An 11509-nucleotide genomic window follows, 5' to 3' on the forward strand; every position below is an offset into this window, starting at 1 on the left:
CATACACGTGATAATGTTTTATCTCTGGCAAGATTGGACAGATTTTATGTGTTTAAGCATCATGCTGGTATTTTTAAAAATTGTTGTAATTTTCCTGTTGGTTTTTCAGATCATTGCATGGTGCAATGTTCTTTTATTTTGAATTCTGTCAAGCCTAAAAGTGCTACTGGCATTTTAATTTAACTTTGTTAGATAATAAGGATTTTATACACTTTTAAATTGTTTTGGACTGATTACAGAACAAAAAAATAATCTTTTCAATCAGTATAAAAATGGTGGGATTTTGGCAAAGTACAAATTAAACAGTATTGTTTTAAATTGTGTCAGAAAACAGTGCTGTTTTGAGCAGTATGCTCAAAACAGCACCAACGTTTTAAATCAGTCAATGAAAGACTTAGAGAATGACATAATTCAGATACAGGAATTGGCAGAATTAACAAAACAACATGGCTATTTGAAAATTCTTTCTAAAAAAACAATCAATTGGCAGAATTATTAGGGGTTAAAACATATGGAGCTATTAATGTGTCTTATTACATGTGAGAAAATAAATGATCTGAGAAAAAAAAAAAAGTTTGAGACAAAAAGTTATCACACTGATAGCAAAAAAGCATTTCATGAGAGAAAAACTGGGTTTCAAATATTATATAATATTATTTTTTGCTATTGATATGAAAACTTTTTCTCTCAAATATTCTTATTTGTAATATTAAAAAAATATAATTTGAGACTAAAAAAAGTTTTGAGAGAAAGTATTTTCTCATAGAACATTAAAAAAAAATCTCTCTCAAAATACTTTGAAATAAAATCTTAAATATATATTTTTTGCTATCAGTGTGAAAACATTTTCTCTAAAAAAAAAGTGTTTCTCTCAAACCGCTTTTCTTTGCTCTCGATGCAATTTTTTGCTCTCGTGTCAGGATTTTGCTTTCGCTGTGAATATTGTGTCATGGGCGGGGCCACGTTCTTTTTTTCCTATTGGAACGTTCCTATTGGCCAGTCGGGTGAGCATCGTCTTGTCTTGGGAGTCGAACTGAATCATTACACCATTGTTCGCGTTCGGTTCACCGTCCTAGATAGATGCGGCCTCTGCCTTAGTTGAGCAAGTTCAGCATCACTGAAGATTAAACATTAAAAAATAGCACTCATGCAACCTAGCATGATGGCTAATTTATAATTAGCTTTACTAGCTATTAGCAAGCTAATAATATAATACTCATTCATGAATATGAGTGCTATTTTTAATGTTTAATCTTCAGTGATGCTGAACTTGCTCAGCCAGCTAACATCCAGTTGTGTGTGTCATCATCTTACCCAAACATTGGAGTGTCCGTGCTCAACTTAGAGCTTAGATCGGGCCCAAAAAATCAAGCCCGACCCTACCCGAGCCCGGCCCGACACATTAACTATAATTATGAGTCCGAGCCCGATTTAAACCCGGCCATTTTAATACGTGGATCGTTATAACTGGCGTTCTCAACTACTTTCCATGTTACTTTCTCCTCCTCCTCCTTTGTTCTGCACCTCCAAATACTTTCAAGTTAGCCTACGTGTCGCCATCATACTGCCCTACAAAGGCAAAAGACCTTAACTCGCTAGAGTGTGGAACTGAGAAAAATTACTTTAAAGATTTTTAGTTGTCCCGCCAAATTAATTATAGGGAGGACACTGAAAATCTGGCAATTAAATGTTTAAGTAATGAAAATTATCTACATAACAAAATTTTGAGCTCAAACTTGACTTTTGACCACTATTTTAAAGTTACTGTACTCTGCCTTTGTATTGTCAGCAAAAAGTGAGAAGTCATGCTAAGGCAAAAGGCAGTAACTTCCACATTATCAATATTTGATTGCTGATCACCATTAACAAAATCATTATAGTAACACCTGTATAAAATCTAGTGATCATGGCATTTATTTTGTATGATTTACAATTACCTAGCCTTCTAGTTGTTGTGCTTTGGTTGCATTCTGGTGGCCCTATTAATACATTAGACATGACAAAATACCTCCATAGCGGTAAAGACTAAAGAGTATCTTCAAGTGGTACCGAGTGGCATAAGACTTGCTAAACACGCGTTATAATGTAATATAATGATTACGATAAAACAGATCCTCGCGCACATTCAACCCGGAGACTGGTTTATAGCGGTGCGTGGATCTGAAAGACGCATACTTTCACAGGCGTTTACCGAGATCCGTGTTCGAAGGTGTCACGCTCCGTTCACGAAAAGTAGCCTATGCAGTGCTTTACCCCTTAGGACTCAGTGGGGAGCGCGTTCTGGACTACTTAGACGACTAATGCATTTATAGCACAACCTTCTGTGTTCTGCGTCTTTTCAGTATGCGTTGGTTTCAGCTGTCTGCCCTATTATTGTGCGTGCACTACGCTCATCCCGCGGATTTATTCCGGACGCTGTGTTTTGTATGCATGCTTTTAATTCCAAGTCTACAGGCTGCATAATAATGGGCTTAAATGATTATTATTATTATTAAATGTAATCTTGTTGTGTTGTTGGGTGCAAGAATCAATGAAAAATGAATTAAAATTTAAAATTGCACCGTAATTTCACACTTTACATTGTTGTCCTCTCGGCGCTGGCTAGGCTAACTGCGGATCGTACCACACAAGTCATGACATGACCATTCAGCACATAGTTATAGGCATCTAAAGATGTAGGTAACGCTTCCTTTTACAGTCCTGTTACCCATGTACTTACTATGTACTTATTATAGTAACTATAATTACTGGGTAATAACTAGGTACTAACCTTGAACCTACCCCTAACCCATGTACTTACCTTATCCCAGATAGCAAAAAATATCTGCACGACTTATTTTTGCCGCCGGCCCTAAGCTGTCGGCTATAGGTGCGTCTCGCTGGCGGGGATGAAACGTTTTTGCTTAGTCACTCCCATTTTTTGCGAGATGCCGCCGGCGAATAGCTGGCGGGCCGACTGCTTCATTTTCTCTGCCGGTTGCCTCCGTCTAATGGACCACGGCCGGCTGGCGGCAAGCCACTTTGAAATACAAGGATTTCTACTCTCAAAATCGACCAGCCATGGCTATTATTATTTTAGGGTTTAGGCTATAACAGATTCTTGACTCTTGATTCCATTATAAGGTTCAGGAAATGACATTTAAATTACTTTGAAACTCTGAAGATTATACAGTAATATAGGCTATGTAAAATAAATGTAATTATTTTATGCAGGTAAAAATTTTTTACATTTCTTTGATGCACATTTGAGACATGCACCAATAAACCAAAAATAATTTGGCAATAAAACTTACTTGGCAATAAATATCTTTCTGATAAGGTTTTAAAATAGATATTTAATTCATGGTATGAACAATTTAGCAGATTATTTTTTTTAAAGGCAATTAAAAAAAATCTAAACACATTAATAATGTTAAAAATGTATTGCTAAAACACATTACAAAGACTGTAAACTGTGAAGTACTGAATTGTGGAGTTAGACCGTTAAACAGTTTTGCACCATTGCTGTGTTCAGGATTTTTTGGACGGGGTTAAAACGGTGGCTCGATGACGCACTGGAGCCCCTGAGGCTGGCCCCTCCCCTAACAATATGACTAGTCTAGACTAGATCACATTGCGCATCAGTTGGCGGGCTTTGGTTTGCCTCAGTTTGATTAGAACAGGGTGTTACACACTCCTGTACACTTAGGTGGCGGGATGCACCTAAAAGTTGGTTACAACTTACAATCCGCCATTAATCAAGAGAAGAAGATTGCCGAAGTTACTACAGCCTACAGTTTGCTAGCTAGCAAAGTCATCGACTACCGTTGTTTAAGTAAGTATATGTTTCCTTTTTGTGTAACGCAATATTATGTTTACATTGTTTTTAGTTTATCTTTTTAAAATATCTAAATTAGTAATCTTTGTTCTTGCAGTATGCTGCTAGTCCAGTAGCTAGAGTGGCTAACGTTAGCGAGTGTTAGCTAACTAGGGTGACCACCTGCTAATAAGCCCAAGGGGGGACAAGGGGTATGTTTCTGAGGGACAATGTGGGACACTGCCTGGCGCGGCGGTGCCCCCACCCCACGGGCAGACTCACTGATAGTGGTTTACCCATTTCTAGCACATACCACTTTACATGGTATATTAATAATGCCCTATACCCCTAAACATGTGTAATTGCTGATGTATGCTCATGAATAGGCTAACCAATGTGTATTTTTTTCTAAATAAAGATTCATAATATTTTGAACATTCAATGAATTGACAGATGCACTTCCACTTACGATTTACTTTAGCTATTTAATTTTATTTATTTTTCATTACAATTTATTCACTTTAAATAAGTAATAATATAAAATTATAGGATTAACAGGAATTGTAGTTGCTCAACACCACAGGAACAGTTAAAAAAAATTCTTAACTCACAACTCCAGAGGTTCACGGAACGAGTTGGTGCGCTCACTGCGCTGTCATGACAACAATGAAAAAGTTGACAACAACCTAGTCAGCAGTTCAACTGAGGTCACGTGGGTGTGGCAACAGTAGCGTGCTGAACTGTCAAGTAATATTCGTTTGGCTGCCTGGGGCTCGAGGATATAGAGCGACCGACTTTTTTTTTTTGAGCAAGCATTGATTATGCGTGACACGGTCTCAATTTGCGGGACGCATGAATTGGGCTTCAAACACTGTGCGCGCACGCGCTACGCGGGTCGGGTGGTCACCCTATAGCTAACGTATGCTGTTTTGCCTTTGTTACAGTACACACTGAGGTTAAGCAATGTTGCTAGTAACGTTACATGTAGAAATGTAATTAGCTACTTACAGTAGTTAGCCAAAGCTTTATCTAGAAAGACTAAGTATAACTTGTGTTTTTTTCTAACAAAACATGACATAATAATGTATATAGGTTGTGTAAATTATTTTGTTTGTCCGAACAAGTATGCTGCTAGTTCAGTTCACAATGTACCCACAGTGGTTAAAGTAACAACAGGTAGTTTTTTGCTCTCGGGCTCCCCCTACAGTTGGGAAACAGTATTGTCCTCTACTACTGTCGTAAACTCTGTCATCCTACATGCACGTGCAATTGTTGACAACCAGGATAGCCCTGAACACTGTAGGAGGAGGTCACATGCAGGTGTTCTGCTTGCGTCGCGTGTGAAATGTCTTCATCCCAGGTACAGTGGCATATATTTCAGCATGTCATATGAATATAATTTCATGGGTTTTATTTTTTTTCTAACGACAAATGATCGCGATGCTCACGTTTACAAGCCAGCGTCATTATAGTAGCCTAGTCTATTGGTTACCGTTTTACTGGATCTATATGATACTTCAATGCAATGTTTGAGTGGTTGATAATAACCATATATCGTCAATATTATAATATCAAGCTACCATAAATGAATCTGCAAATTTTACAAATCGATTTGCATTATAGCTTGAGGCAAGACAAATAAACAAATATCATAGACATGTTAGGTATCCTAAAATATGATTTTATTAATAATCTTCCTCCTTTCTTTGTACATGTTGAGTAGACTACACTTTTTAGGTCAAACATTTGCTATTTGCATTTCATCGATTGCAAAGTTCAAATCAGAACGAGAATACTAGCGATAGCTAACCATCAAAAACTAGAATATCGTTTACTAGCTACCAGATTGATAATTCGCTACTACTCTAGCGAATTAGAGAGGTTAGAGAGAGGCATTCTTTTTTCGATGGAGGGTTCGATGCTCCCTGCACACGCAAGGTCTCTCGCTCGCTTTCTCTCTCTGCCGTCCGCGCGCGTTGGAGCACAGTCTCTGTCTCGCGTGCGCGCTCGCTCTAGATTCCGGGAGATTTAAACTAATTTGCGGTATAACTTGTCGATCACGAGTGGCTCAACAGGTAGATCTATAGATAAACTCATTTTTCAGGGATTTGACCGACCGGGTTGACAATTTAGCGTGTTTTTCTCTTTTTGCTTTGCTCCGATAAAACCTTTGCTTTCTTGTTTTTCTGTGCTGCTTCGGCCATGACTATAACATTTGGCTCGCAAGTCCGATTTTAAGGAAGTGGGGGTGGTGGTGGAAGTGACGTATATGCCGTAAAGCAGTCGAATTTTGTAGTTCTCTTTGTTCGCCGGTTACTACCCGAAACCCGAAGTTTAACACTAGAACTCCCAAGGCGGTCATTTTGACCGTTTTTGAATTTTACAGTGTAATAACTTTGTTAAAATAAAATCCATGTGGCTGTATGACTCTGACTTTTCCTAAATATGTGTATATTTTATTCTGACACTGTTATTTTATTAAAATCACAAAACACAAAACAGTTCTGAGTATTTCTACCTAGAATGGCCATGGCGGTCATTTTGACCGCACGCATTATAGATATCATAAGTCCGCTACATTTCCCTCCACTGTAACGAATGTCCCCGTTGCATAGCAACGATTTGTCTTTTTTTGTTTACGCTATTCCAACGCTATGAATATTATACATTTACGCTATAAATATTATACATTTTAGCTAACAAAATGTCATCAAAAAGAACAATGACAGCCACAGAGGTTTTAGCCATGCTTAGAATGCTTGACGATGAGGAGTCTGATGGAGGAGCAGGTAACGTTACGGATAGGGACAGCGATGTCTCTTGGTCCCTAGACAGTTCATCCAGCGCTGAGAGTGATTCAGATAATGAATTCATTCCCCGTCGAAAAAAGAGCCGGCTGGACATCTCCGATCCTGGAACTGACCTTGTTCCATCGGATAATATTCCAGGTATGTTTCTCTTCTTCTCTAGCTATATTTTTATACTTTGCGAGGCAGACTAGCTCAATAATAGTTGTAACGTAACTTCAAAGTAAAGTTAACCATCTCTAACTATCTAATGTAGGCTATAACTTTACCGATCAGATCGGTTATCATATTAACTTATTTAACACCCACCGCTGTTACCGACGCAAACACGCAACTTTCCTGATGACCGATCCATTCATTCAGATTTTTACGTCAGGCACACACCTCCACCGGCACACACACCTTTTCATTTTTATTATTCTATTGCTATTATTAGTAGCCTATAATACTATATTGTCAGGCTATTAGAAATCATAAGGACTAATTATCAAGATTATGATTTCATGAACTAAAAAAGTAATTAGTCTGTTCTTTTTTCTTTTCTTTTTTTGGCAATAGTGCAAAATCCTGATCCTTCAAATGTGCCTTCTGTGCCAAGACAACACAGTCCGCCACGAGATGAGGAGCCTGGCCCAATAAACCCCCTTTCAGCCGAAAGGCGTGAAACGGCGAAAGACGGCACAGTGTGGACCTATGTAGAGTTGGGTGAAGACAGAGGAAGGCGACAATGCCAAAATGTAATAACTGAAGCAGCAGGCCCCACAGCGCACGCCAAGCGCAATATTGAAGATGCCCTTACAGCCTTTTTGTGTTTGGTGGATGATGGCATGCTGAAACACATCAGGGACTGCACCGTGGCTGAGGCCCATCGAGTCAAGGAGGACAACCTATGGGACATGACAATCGAAGAGCTAAAAGCCTTCATTAGTTTAATTTACATTCGTGGCGCGCAAGGTGGAAAAGGGATGGATTTGGCGACCTTTTGGTCAGCCGAGTGGGGCTGCGCTTTTTTCAAGGAGACCATGTCCCGAAACAGGTTTCAGGAAATAATGCGATTCCTTCGTTTCGACAAAAGGGAAACCCGACGCACACGCTTGCGAGACAACAAGTTTGCCCTTATGAGTGATGTTTGGGATAAATTTGTCCAAAACTGCATCGCCTGCTACAAGCCTGGTGCCGACATCACTGTGGATGAGCAGCTATTCCCTACAAAATCAAGGTGCAGTTTCATACAGTATATTGCAAACAAACCGGACAAATTCGGAATCAAATTCTGGCTTGCTGCGGATGTCGACACCAAATATATGGTAAACGGTGCGCCTTATCTGGGCAAAGACGAGACGAGGAGGCCAGGTCAACGACTTGCAGACAGTGTGGTGCTGAAAATGGTCGACCCATACCTGGGGAAGGGAAGAAATGTGACCACCGACAATTTTTTTACTTCTTTTGAATTGGCAAAGGCACTTCAGGCCAAGAAAACCAGCTTGGTTGGCACGGTAAACAAGAGCAGACGAGAGCTCCCCCCGTGCGTAAAGGCGCAAAAGCCGCTGTTCAGCACAGAGGTGCTGAAAAGTGGCGATGCAACACTGACCGTGTATCAGGGCAAAAAAAAAAAGAATGTCTGCATCCTCAGCACTGTCCACACAGCTGTTGGCATCACAAGTGGCCAGAAAAGAAAGCCAGAGACGGTAACATACTACAACAAGACCAAGGTAGGAGTAGACGTTCTAGATCAAATGGCTAGAAAATATTCAGTAAAAGCACCCTCCCGTAGATGGCCAGTAGCTGTGTTCTATAACATCCTCGACCTGGCTGCAATCAACGCACACATATTGTACAATAAGTGCACAAATGAGCATGTTTCGCGGAGGGACTTCATCACGCGACTGGCGAGCGAACTTCGTTCCGACCACATGGGATCAAAAACCTCACAACTTGTGGTGCGTGAGCCAGGACCCGGGCAGGAGCAGCAGCAGATGGAGAGAAGGCGGCAGTGCCAAGTAAGGAGGAACTGCAAACAAAATAAAACCAAGGAGACATGTGCCAAATGTCGTAAAGTGGTGTGTGGGAGCTGCACACGAAAGGCGGTGTTTACCTGTGTGGACTGTGCGTAAGCGTCAGTGAATGATACGGGGTGTTTGTGCCGTTCAAATGAGCTTTGAGGAAAACTTGTCAACCTGATTTTGTTCGTTAATTTTTTTGTTTTTGTTTTTTTTTGTTTACTGAAACTAATCGTTCTAAATCAGTTCATTTTTTTGTCTAGCTAATGTTCATGTTTTTTCTTAACCTGTTTTTGTGTATTGTGCTGCGTACTGTCCATGAAAGTTTTTACGGTGTAATGAAATGTATGTAGTGTTTTTGTTATTGTATATATGTTATAAGTTATTGTTTCATAAGATTTGTTTTTATTGTACAAAGAAAATAAGAAAATATTTATCAATTAGGCTGGAAAATAAATGTTCACATTCATTTGAATTTAAATGTTGTGTCCTGATCTTTATTATTACCTATCTTAACATTGTAAATCCATTTATTTTTAGATTTTGTATTGATTATTGAACTTATTTAGAAACAGGGCTGTACTAAACGGCATGAAGCTTTGACGTTTCCTAACTTTTTGCATGTCTATTCACGTGGTAAGTGCGGGGAAAAAAATTTTTTTTGACGCAAAACTTTCCTCAGAGGCAGCACCTGTCGGGCCAATGTTTGTTTTAAGCGGTTTTAATGGTGATGACGTCATAACATGACGACAGGAATTAAATGTTTCATCGGAAAACTTAAAAAGAAGGTTCAAATGTAGTTGTGGCATGACGAAAATGACGTTCAGTACGGCAATATGAACGTCAAAGTATGAGCGGTCAGAATGACCGCTATGGTCGTTCTAGTAGTTATAGAATTCCGGTAGTTCTAGTGTTAAAAGTACGATTAAAAACGCTACAGACCCCGTCAGGCTATGGCAGACGTGTCATTCAACCTATTGTAAGTCGATGTACCATCACAAGAGACTTGGAAATATATTATGAAGGTTGAAAAGTTACCTGTTGTTACTTTAATATTGGTTCTCTTTGATCACTGCAGCAAGCTTTATGGAAAAGAACATTGTGACATACAACATGCATGAATTGGTTTGGTGCACCTCAGACAAGATGCCAAAAAGTATGATGTCCTTGATAACATCTCATGCTTCCCATTTGAAAACTTCATTGAGTGCTTGAATAAACAATAGGAGAAAGTCATCGCTCAGTTATTGCCCCTTGGACTCCCCTGGCACCTCGTGTACAGCATGAAGTTTTCTGCTACGAAGGTATATTCTAGGCCTATGTCTTAGTGTCCAGTGTTTTAACAGTATTGAAAATAGTGCCTTTAGTTGTGTTTTTTTATTTTATTTTTTTATATAGATTTCCAGAGACTCCAGAATGAAAAACAAGCCCTGAGTGAAAGCAATGCACCAGCAGGTGAGAACATGCACTCTTTCTTAAATTTAACTTTTTTTTGTGTGTGTCCAAAATTACCATATGCCTTTCATTTTGTAGCTTCAGATGACAGCGGCTCACTTCGAGAGCAGATGAAGCAAGTTGGGACAATGTTGAAGACGTTTGCTCGCACTGGGCAATCAGGTACAACTTGCAAACAACGCAGGCGTTGGTTGTTGGTTTAATTCCCACTGGGGCCCATCTGTACATGTAGTAGACCTAGATATAACTGTCATAGTTTAGTAGTTGAGGGACCAGGACTGACTACTTTCTTTTATTCTGGGAACCCGTTTAGGTGCAGATCAGACCCCAATGCTGCAATGTCTTGTAGAGTTTGGCGATGTTGTGCGTAGCATGGACAACAAAATGGACACTATGCTGCAACATTTTCAGTGCCAATGTGTCTGTTGGAGAGTTATCCCTGCCAGGGGATCTGTTACTCCCCCTAGACACCCAGGAAGATTCGGCGTTACTTGACAACAGTATGAGGCAGGATAAAGAGCTCCAGGAACGATTTGTAAGTGTTCTGATTTCGTTTATAACGCCATCGGGTAATCTAAAAAGTAAAATTAAGATTGTACACTGCATATTCTACAGTCTGAATCCACAGCCTGTTACATTTTAAATTTATGAGAAGCTTCAGAGAAATGTAATTTGTTACACATTTTTGTATTTTCAGCTTCGGTTTTTGGAAATAAAATGTGGGAGGGACCTAAAGACAACCGTGTGGCGAATGCTTCAGAGTATCTTCTCTAATCACCTTTCCATCAATACAATCTGGACTGGTGTAGGGGATAAAGCATGTTTTAGAGACATGTTCCTGAAGACCATTGTTCAAAGTAAGTTGGATATTTTTTTTTTATATTTAAGTAGATGTGTATGACCTTATGCCATTCAAATGGAATGACAGATCTTTATTTTCTACAGGAGCCATCCGGAAGAACCCGGCGACCCAGGATGCTACTGATGAGGCGATCCAGGTTAACGTTACGCATTACCTGAAAGGAGCATCTGACCGTGAAGGTGGAAAAAGGCGCCGTACCGCTGAGAGGGACCCAAAGCCGACCCCTTAAACCTAGGCTGACTATCTGACACCAGCATCACTGACAACTGGAACCCTTTTTTTATCCTGCAGTCAGTAACATCAAGACCTCTAAAGGAGCCTTGTTACAGTGCTTAAAGGGGTCATATAATGCCATTTTTGTACAAGCTAGTATGATTCTTTAGGGTCTAAATTAAAAGTTTGTAATATACTTTAATTACAAATTCTCATTAGTATTGTAAGAAAACACTTATTTTACTTGGTCAAAAACAGCTCTGTTTTTAGCACGCCGTTTCAGTGCATATGACTTTAAATGATAATGAGCTTTGCTCACCCCGCCTCTCTGTTCTGTGCGTAAAAGGAAGCGTTACCAAGATGTATATGGTAGATA

General features: G+C 39.5%; 1 long non-coding RNA gene across 1 annotated transcript; it reads left to right on the plus strand.

Moving 5' to 3' along the window:
* The first annotated feature begins 3751 nt into the window (after nucleotides 1-3751).
* On the plus strand, nucleotides 3752-11115 carry LOC130099244 (uncharacterized). The gene is made up of 7 exons (XR_008808369.1): nucleotides 3752-3814; nucleotides 9682-9907; nucleotides 10002-10058; nucleotides 10137-10220; nucleotides 10372-10593; nucleotides 10785-10915; nucleotides 11048-11115. It is a non-coding gene; the product is annotated as an uncharacterized LOC130099244 (long non-coding RNA).
* The last annotated feature ends 394 nt before the right edge of the window (nucleotides 11116-11509 follow it).

The sequence above is a fragment of the Rhinichthys klamathensis genome, unplaced genomic scaffold (genome assembly GCF_029890125.1).
Source record: "Rhinichthys klamathensis goyatoka isolate OS25496 unplaced genomic scaffold, OSU_Roscu_1.1 h1tg000225l_1, whole genome shotgun sequence".
NCBI classification, from domain to species: domain Eukaryota; kingdom Metazoa; phylum Chordata; class Actinopteri; order Cypriniformes; family Leuciscidae; genus Rhinichthys; species Rhinichthys klamathensis.